Genomic DNA, 9692 nt, shown 5'->3' on the forward strand with positions numbered 1-9692 from the left:
ATTGATATGGATGGTGTCAGCCTACTGCCTTGCAAGTACCTGAAGTGACAATACAGACCCAAGACTTTTTATAGTCCTTGCCTGTTGATTTACTTTTCTTTATTTCTTTTTCTAATAATTAAACTTTTATCACTGAGCAGAGCATAAATCATTTAAACCAATATATTTGCACAATTAACCCAGAATGGCAAACTTGCCCATTTGTTCACAACAGAGCACCTTTCTTCTTTAGACGTTGTTATACAAGCTGAGAATAGGACTCTTTCTTTATAAATTATTATGTGTTTTTTTTCCCACCATTACTCCTCTCCCTCCCCTCCCCACATACAAAAGAAAGACCTCAACCATCCAACAGCTTTTTCTTTTCCTCTCTCAGATGTAAGTTTTGAAGACTTCACATTTATTGGTGGTCCGGTGGGAAAACTGAGTTTTCTAAAATGCAAACGTTTCTAAAAAGACCAGTGTCTCCTCTGGCAGCACCGACTTCAAATGATCTGCCCACTGAGAGCATCTCAGTTTGATACGTTGTTTCATAAAAGCTGATTCAGGCTTTAGACGCCTACAGGGTCTTCATAAAGTGGATATAAAATAATAATAAAAAATAAGGCTATAGCTTAAAAATTTAATCTAAAAAACATTTCTTTTTGATCTCAACTCTCTCATTTTAGAAGAAACATGTTGATTTTCTTTTTCCAAAATATGTTTTGTTTCCTTCAGTAAATTTTCTTCTGATAGGATCCAAAGAAGAACTGGCTTGTGCTTGATTTGGTATTTATAATTAAACATCTGCTGCAGCAAAGGAAACATTTTAGACTGAACTCTCAGACAAAGGGTCAAGGATTTTTATTTTGTTTGAACCCACAGATGGCCTTTAGGGCCATCATTCACTCATATGCATTCTGATTCTGGTGGCCATAACAATAGTAATGTTCTTGCAATAATGAAGCTATCTTTTTTCATAAAAATGCAAATGGCATCTGTTTATGTCCTGTATGTATGAAGCAAGTTAAGTAGAAACTTCTGAAAATGGTCATAATCTGACCTAACACGCTTTAAATTAGAGAGTTTAAATTTGAATGAATTGAGCAAGTATGCTGGATCTTTCTTTCCCAATTCCTACAGGGGAGGTGTAAGAATTCAGTGACTAACAAAATTATTCTGATTACAGAAGTTTGCTATAACAGCACATGTCCAAGAAGCCAGAACTTTTGTGGTAGTCCTAGGTTGTCTTTACCATAAACATGTTTCTTCTATCCTGTTAGAATTTCAGAATTAGAATTGCATAGTTTTAAAGGAAGCAATGTTTTCCCCTGATCTAAAATAAAATATTAATTGCTTCCCTTTGAATTTACATGTAACTTTTTTTTTTCAGGATTGTTAGTACTGTTTTTCACTCTACACAATTTTCTAATTTTTGTGTAGTAAAATGTACTCATCTTTCATAGCCTTCCCTGCTCCAGTCTTGTAAGTAAATCTGGACTTATTTTCCTCTGGTGTTTTATGATTTCTTATTTTCATATTTTAATTGCATACCTAAGATGATTTTCATGCAATAAATGAAGTAGGGATCCACATTCATTATATTCCAAATATTTAGCATTTGAAGGAATAGCAATTATTTTTTTAAAAACCACAACATTCTCATCAATTTGAAATGCTATGCTCATTGTTTGCTAAATACTATATATTTAGTTCCAGTATATTTTCTCCTATACTGTGAAATTGATCTCCATTTTTTGTTTTCCCTTCCAATACGAACTTACTGTCTCAAGTATTATAACCACTTAATGCGTTTGATTCTTGGCAGGCATAACTTCCCTTCCTGCTACTTATGTTTCTTTCTATTTTTTTCTTTCATTTAAAAAAATAATATTTCTAGATAATCCTAACTTTTAAAATTAAAATATATTATAATGTTATTTTTTCATGTTACCACAAATTTGATTGATATTTTAATTAAGACTTTTATAAGGAAATGTTAACGCCTGCACAATATTAAACCTTTCTATCAAGAAATAAGGTGTATTTTTCAGTTTATCAGTCTTCTATTATGCCCTTCAGTAGAATTTTAACATTTCTTTCATGTAAGAAATGTATTTTCGTATAGTTTTTTGGAAATGTAATTACATGTGATAATTCAGTGGGACTTCTTTTTTTTAAATCTGTAAAAATTTATGAGAATATCTTTTGACCTTGCAATTACACAACTAGGAATTTACCTTGTAGAAATATTTCCCAAAGTACATCAAGTTATTTGTATAAGTATGTTGACTGAAGCATTGTTCATAATATTAAAAAACTGGAAGCAATTTAAATGTATATCAGTGAGGAGCTATCTAAATACAATGCAGTCAATAATTCCATATAATAGAATGCTTCCATCTCTGAAAATGATTAAGGTAGATTTCTATGCACTGATATGGAAAGGTTTCCAAAATATATCAGTAAATGAACAAATATAAAGTACAGAACAATGTGTATAGTAGGTTGACATCTATATAAATTTTGTATAAATTTTAAAAGAATAATTACACTGCAATATCCATAATTATTCTTCTAGAAGAACATACAAAAATATTAACTGGGAGAATTTATAATAATGACATATTTCTTAAGCATTCAATATAGTTCAGACATTGTTCTAAGTGCTTTTCATGTAATAACTCATTTAATCCTCACAATAATCTTATGTGGTAGGTTATATTCCTACCCCTATTTTATAGATGAAAAAAATGGGGCACTGAGAGAATAAAGTGCTCTAGAATATGTATAGGAAATAAGCAAAAGAGCTGAGATTCAAACCCAAGAAGATCATCTTCATAATGAACATTGTGAACTAATACTTACACTTCCTTTTAGAAGTGCTCATCTTTGGCAGGGGGGAGACCTAAGAAATTGGGGTAGGGATCAATTTATTTTGATTTTGCAACTTTCTGTTCTACTATTTTCCTTGGGATCCTTTTTAAAAAATCTAATATTGTTACCAAGTTTTATCCAAGTAATGGATGTGGGTCTTTCAGTTTTTTTCTTTATAATTTTTGAATTTGTGCAAAACCTAATAAGTGTTATATTGACAAATTTAACAGCAAAAGAATAATGCATGTGAGGGACACTATCTTAGAGAAAATGCATCTCCCTGCAAGCACGGAGGCAACTGGTATTAAAAGAGATAAGGAGAGGAACATCACACCTAAGTGTAGTTGGGAGTAAAAAGGGACAGTCTTTCTAAGTCTGGCCATCACCATGACCTTCTGACTTGAATATATTTTAATCTACCTTTGAATTGTTAAAAGTTATTAGCAACACATGATAAAGATATGCAAGATATTCTAAATCAATCTAAATTAGAGTATTCGACTATTGACTAGGATTACAATTCATACAGCATGATTCATAGCATTTGTTACTACTTTGGATTCATCATTCCATTCATACAGAAGTAGTGATATAATAATATTATAGAATTATGTACAATGTGTGATAGAAATACGACATGATGGAATGATTGGGTCTTTGCATTAAAAGAAATTTTATGAGCTACACAGTGTTTAATAGTTTCCGGCTAGTGTGAAATAATGCTGTAATTGGGATTTATCCAAGCAGGGATGGTATCAATGGTATGGATTCACTTCCCCAAATTGCTTTCTTCTGCAAGTTATTTATGCATCACCTACTGTTCCAAAAAAAGACTTAAGTTGGATCTCCTGTATCGGATCTCCTGGTATTCCTTCTAGAGAGTGGTGGTATGTGTATGTGTGTGTGTGAGAGTGAGTGCGCAGCTGTGTGTATAATGTCAACAGAAAAAAAAAAAAAGCACAACGTGAAAGTTTTTCCCAGAGCACAGAGTGCCTTATTCCTGATCTCCACCTTGAACTCTTCAGGGTGTGTTGAAGGTCAGCGACTACAGCGGCTAGTGACTTCATTCTTATAAAATCAGATGGCGAGTAACAAGTTTTAGTTGGCAATAACTGTGTGGTAATATATGTAACAATATTTGAAATAATAACTAGACTGTTATTGCAAATTGTAGGCTAACCTGGTAAAGTGGAGGAAGAGAAGTAGCTATATCCCCACAGCCTCACTTTAAGTGTAGGTTCTAGATAACTTAGCAGGACTTCCTAAGAAACGGAGGCGGGGGATATAGCAATGTGGGGAAGGGACGGGAAGGTGATTTCTAAAGAATTAAGGAAGAGTGGGAAAGTAGGAAAATTAAAGGACAGCTCATCTCCTACTTGTCTCAGTTCCTTTCTGTGGTCCCACAAGACACTAGTCAGATTCAAATTGGGGAAAGAAGAATTTGAAATTGAACTTTAAACTGGATTTTTTACTGCCTAAAATTTAGAATGTTTTAGAACTGAAAATGGCTGTAAACTATCAACGGTTGCAAGGAGTAGGAAAGGGGAATGTGATGGTTAATTTGATATGTCAATTTGGCCGGGCCACGGGTTCATCAATACGTAGTCAAACATTATTCTGAATGTTTCTATGGGGTTGTTCTTTGGATGAGATTAACATTTAAATCAGGGGACCTTGAGTAAAGTAGATGCCCTCCATAATGTGGGTAGGCCTCACCCAATTAGTTGAAGGCCAAAATAGAACAAAAAGACTGATCTCCCAAGAGCGAGAGTGAATTCTGCAGCAAACAGTGTTTGGACTTGAACTGCAATATTGGCTTGTCTTTGGGTCTCCAGCCTGCCGGTTCACACTGCAGATTTGGACTCACCAGGCTCCATAGTCATATGAGCTAATTCTATAAGGTAAACTTTTCTTTTTCTCTATATGCACATCCTGTTGGTGTGTTTCTCTGGAGATCCCTGACTAGTACAGGCAGCAAGAGAGCACGTTTGAAGCAGTGGTTTAAGAGAAATCACAACTGTCTTCTGCTTATGCCTTATGAAGTCTGGCTCATTCAGTAAACTGGTTACAGACTAGACACTCTTTCCTCTTACACTGAAGACTGGAGAGAGACTCAGAGAAAACAGAAGAAATAGTGTGAATTTTCTTCTTGTGCTTCTCTCCTGGTTTAGCTCACTCCTCTGTCCTCTCATCCTCCTCCTCTTAGGAAGTCTTGCAACTGATTCTATTGTGTCAAAAGATTGAACCGGTCTCTTTCTGTTATGGAATCTGTGTCCTATCATTATCCAGAAATCTTTTTTTATGTCAGATAGAAGCAGCTTTACTGGTATAGAATTATTGACAGATGTGTAACACCTCACAAGTAAGTGAAACTTGCCCTTTTTTTAACCAAATCTTTCAATTAAATAAAGCATTTTAAATGGCAGGATTATTGAATCCACTTTGAGGAGAGTTGCAATCCTCCATGCCTCACATTCCGGCACCAATTTACACCCATTTACAATGTCATATAAACCCTATGAAAATAAATCACCTTGGAATCCAAATACCAAGGTTTCACACCAATGCACCTTATATTTCAATGCCTTTTGTCTAATGACATGAATACCTTAGACTTGCACATTCCCAAGTGTATATACATTTGATGATGCTCTAAAAATAGCTTGGTTCCCTTCTCCTTTTTTTTCTTTTTCAAATCTTTGTTGCCTGAAGTGAAGCAAAAAGTATTTAGGTATACTTGAGAGAAATAGATCTCATAGTTTATTTACTCTTTTAGGCATTGGTCATTTATATCTATACCCTGCAGAGTGAATCCTAAATCCCTTCCATGATCTGCTTAGAATGTGTTTTTGGTTTCATCAACTAAATATCTATCCTCTGAATGAATGCACTGTGACACAGAATGCTGTGCTCATCAATATCTGAGTTCCTCTCTAATCCTCAGCACACTGACACACAACGCCAGCCAGCCAGCCTCTGTGTCGTTGAGTGAAGGAACACATCCGAGTTCAAGCCAAGGGAAGGTGGGTAGAAGTGGTGTGAACTACTTCTGGTCATGACCCCTATAAGTTCTCACTCAGTCATGTGTGTAATTTTGTATCTGCTTATAAGCTAAGCTAGTTGGATGTGGAAAATCCATGGAAAGTTTCCCAGGCTCCTGGGCAGTGACAGCTGAGTCACCACATGGAATGTGCCTTGGTCTCTGAAGGCACATGAAGCAGAATTCCTATGGTGACCCACCTGACTTTGTGATGTAAAAAAGAAATAAATGTTATTGTGTTCATCCATTTGGATTTTAGGGTTGTTTATTACTGCAACTAACATCACTTACTGTTAATAATACAGATAGTCTAAACTTTAGTCTCAGTAAATTATTTTCATAGTTTGTGCTGTTCCTAATTCTAAAATGCCCTTCCTATCTAACAGCCATCTCTGCCTACCAATCTTTTTTCTCTTTCTTCAAGGAAGGCCCAATTAAAATTCTCCTTTCTCCCTCATACCCATGGTAAAAATTATTTTTGCTACAGAATGTATTAATTGTCTTCTATCACTCTATGTCATATTACACTTAGGTTTATACAGTCCCCAATACATTTTGTATCTCCCTTATGAATTCTTCCAATACCTGGCGCATAGAGATGTGTGTCCCATGGGTCCTACTGTTCATATTGCTTCAGAAACCTATTGATATTTTATAACTAGTAACTGTATACTAAATAATCATAGTTGTATATCTATCTGCAAACTATTTTTATTTTAGTGTACATTAAATCAAAATAATTAATGGGAAAATCAATCATTTCAAAAATTGAGGGCTTAAATTTGTTAAAAAAAAAAAGACACGAGTAATGTCTATTACACAAGTACCCGTTGTGACCCACTTTGCAGGTGACTCTTTAGTGAGAGGTTATAAATTCCTCACATTTTAGACACCATTAACATTTTGAAGTTACAGAATCCTGAGGTCAGCAGGAAGCAGACTAGATGGTACCCATGAGGAAGTCAGCACATGTCCCCCAAAGTAAATTTTTTATCCCCTTATCACACAAAGCAGTCCATGAAGTAGTTATGGTAGTAAATTTTAAATTCCCCTGAAGAAAAGTTTGACAAAATTGAATTATGAAGAAGAACAAAGAAGATTAAATTACCAGCAGAAGAGCAAAGTCTTGAGAGTAACTTCATAGCAACCTTCGGGCCCATGAAGTTTTATGAAGTAGAAAGTAGGAAGGGTACAATAAGATAACATTGCTGAATTTGCATATGTTTGGGCTATCTATGTGTAATGTCTGAAGGGTGTAAACATCGCATGGGAGGATAAAGGGAATTTGTAAAAATGTGGTATTAGGGAGTTTTAATACCAGCATATTCTCATCCTAGAATCATATATAGCTTTCAAGCCTATCCCTCTCATTTCTGAGATGAGCAAACAATCTTAGAGATGTTAGTTAAACAGAGTTGGGACATCATTTCGGATTTCAGCAATTTGAAAGTATTTAGTAAGTCCCACACAAACTTGTTATTACAACTCCTCTGATTTTTTCAAATAAAAACCATTTGAGGGCTTCCCTGGTGGCGCAGTGGTTGAGAATCCTCCTGCCGATGCAGGGGATACGGGTTCGTGCCCCGGTCCGGGAAGATCCCGCATGCCGCGGAGCAGCTGGGCCCGTGAGCCATGGCCGCTGAGCCTGCGCGTCCGGAGCCTGTGCTCCGCAACGGGAGAAGCCCCGACAGTGAGAGGCCCCGCGTACCGCAAAAAAAAAAACAAAAAAACATTTGAACATTCCTGAGATGAACACCATTTTTAAATGACATTTTTCATCAAAACATGGGTAATATGTATTGAGTAAATTCCATCTTTGCTGCTTATCCTACTTCACATGTAAGGAGATCAGATTGCAGCTGTTTCTGCAAGTTTCTTCCAGTTGACTTGTAGATGCTTTACAGACACTGGCATTAGTTACTCACGGGCCTTATCCCCAGCCAAGTCTACGCAGCATACCTAAGCAAGGCATAGGATGGCCACTTCTTGTATGTCTCTCCCTGTTTAATGGGCTCTTTTGCTCAAGATCCTAAAATGTATAAAGTAGACCCAGAGAAGGAAGGTAATCATTACAGCCAGAGGCTCATGTCAGTACTTTTCCTTCATATATAACATTTAATTCTGTAAATATTGATTAAACTAGCATGCATATTAAAGTCATCAGAAGGATTGCTATCCTCAAGAACTAACAATTGGACCACTCATTTAGAAATGATTCACAGGCTAACTTTTCCACATTGGGAATTTGGTAGTTCCTGTAGTGAAATATCATTACTGCCATCAGGAAAATGATATATTATATCAATGATAATATATCATAAAATGATATAGATTAAAAATATTGTACACATTTTTCATTAACGTGACAGGGGGGAAGAAGGCAATTTTGATATGGTTGACGTGGCGATACTCAAACAGTATACTGATTATTTTACATTTATGAGTCCAGTTACTTATGTGTAGACCGAGTCACAGTCTACAGCTGAAAGGGGCCTCCTGAAGCTTTGTAGCTTTTATCTCTGAATATAAGAATGAATAAAGCCAATTCAGTATATGTATTCATACATACAACAAAAAATGTTGGATAGTATGTGTTGTGGAGAATAATAAAGCAGGGAAAGGAGAAGAATGCCAGGCTGTAGGAGGTACAATTTCTCAAAGGACAGAAAAGGAGCGTGACACTTAGAAATCACATTTGAGCAACGAACCAAAGGAGTAGAATGAATGAACCATGTAGGAAATCCAGGGAAGAGTTTTAGCAAAGGAAACTCTGGAAATGCCTTGAACTGAGGAGCAGTAAGGAGACCAGGGAGGAATTAGTAGAAAATAAAGTCAGAGACATAACATAGAAGCAGATCATATAGGACTTTGTGGGTGATTATAAAGATTTCAGTTTTCCACAAAGTTAACTGAGAAGATACTAGAGGGTTTTAAATAAAAGAATTGAATGAAATGTCTTCATCTTACAAGGATAGATGTGACTGCTGTCCTGAAACTAGACTATGGAAGAACAGACATAGTAGGGCAAAGGTAGAAGCACAAAGACCAGTGGAAAGACCATTAAATTATCCTAACAAGAGAGGATGGTAGCTTGGAACAGAGTAGTAACAGTGGACAGGCTAAGAAAGCACATATTTTGAAGGTGAAAAACAGTGAGTTTGGCTAAGGGTTAAATGTGAGGTATGCGAAAGCTAGGAATCAAGAATGACTCCAAGGCTGTTTGACCTGAATAACTAGAAAGTTGGAGTTGTCATTTAATGAGATGGGGAACACTGTGGAAGAAACAAGTTTAGGGGGAAGACCCAGAAGTTGAGTTTTGGATGATATAATTGAAACGCCGATTACATTTCATAGAATGTATGTCAAGTGGGCAGTTAGGAATGTGATTCTGAAATTCAGAGGAGAGGTTCAGGTTAAAATGATCAGTGTGGAAGACATTATTGCACAGAATACTTTAATCCATGAGACTGTATGACAAGGGAGTGAGTGTGTAGATAGAGAAGAGATGAAGTTCAAGGTCTGAACACTGAGGGTTAGGAAATTTTAGGGACTGGGGAATGGGAAAGAATGAGAAAATGTACTGGAAAGGAGCCAGTTATGGAATAAATCCATGAGAAGGTAATGTCCAGGAAGGTAGTACTGTTGTTGGAATTGCTAATACTGTTTTTTTCCTTACTTCACATAGTCTTAAAAATTTAAGCCCAAACTCCCAACTCATTCTCCTCATGCTTTTGTAAAGCATTCCTATTCAAATTAGGACTAGCAAATGTAGTCATTCAAATAACCTGTGAAGTAT

The sequence above is a fragment of the Physeter macrocephalus genome, chromosome 8 (genome assembly GCF_002837175.3).
Source record: "Physeter macrocephalus isolate SW-GA chromosome 8, ASM283717v5, whole genome shotgun sequence".
NCBI lineage: Eukaryota > Metazoa > Chordata > Mammalia > Artiodactyla > Physeteridae > Physeter > Physeter macrocephalus.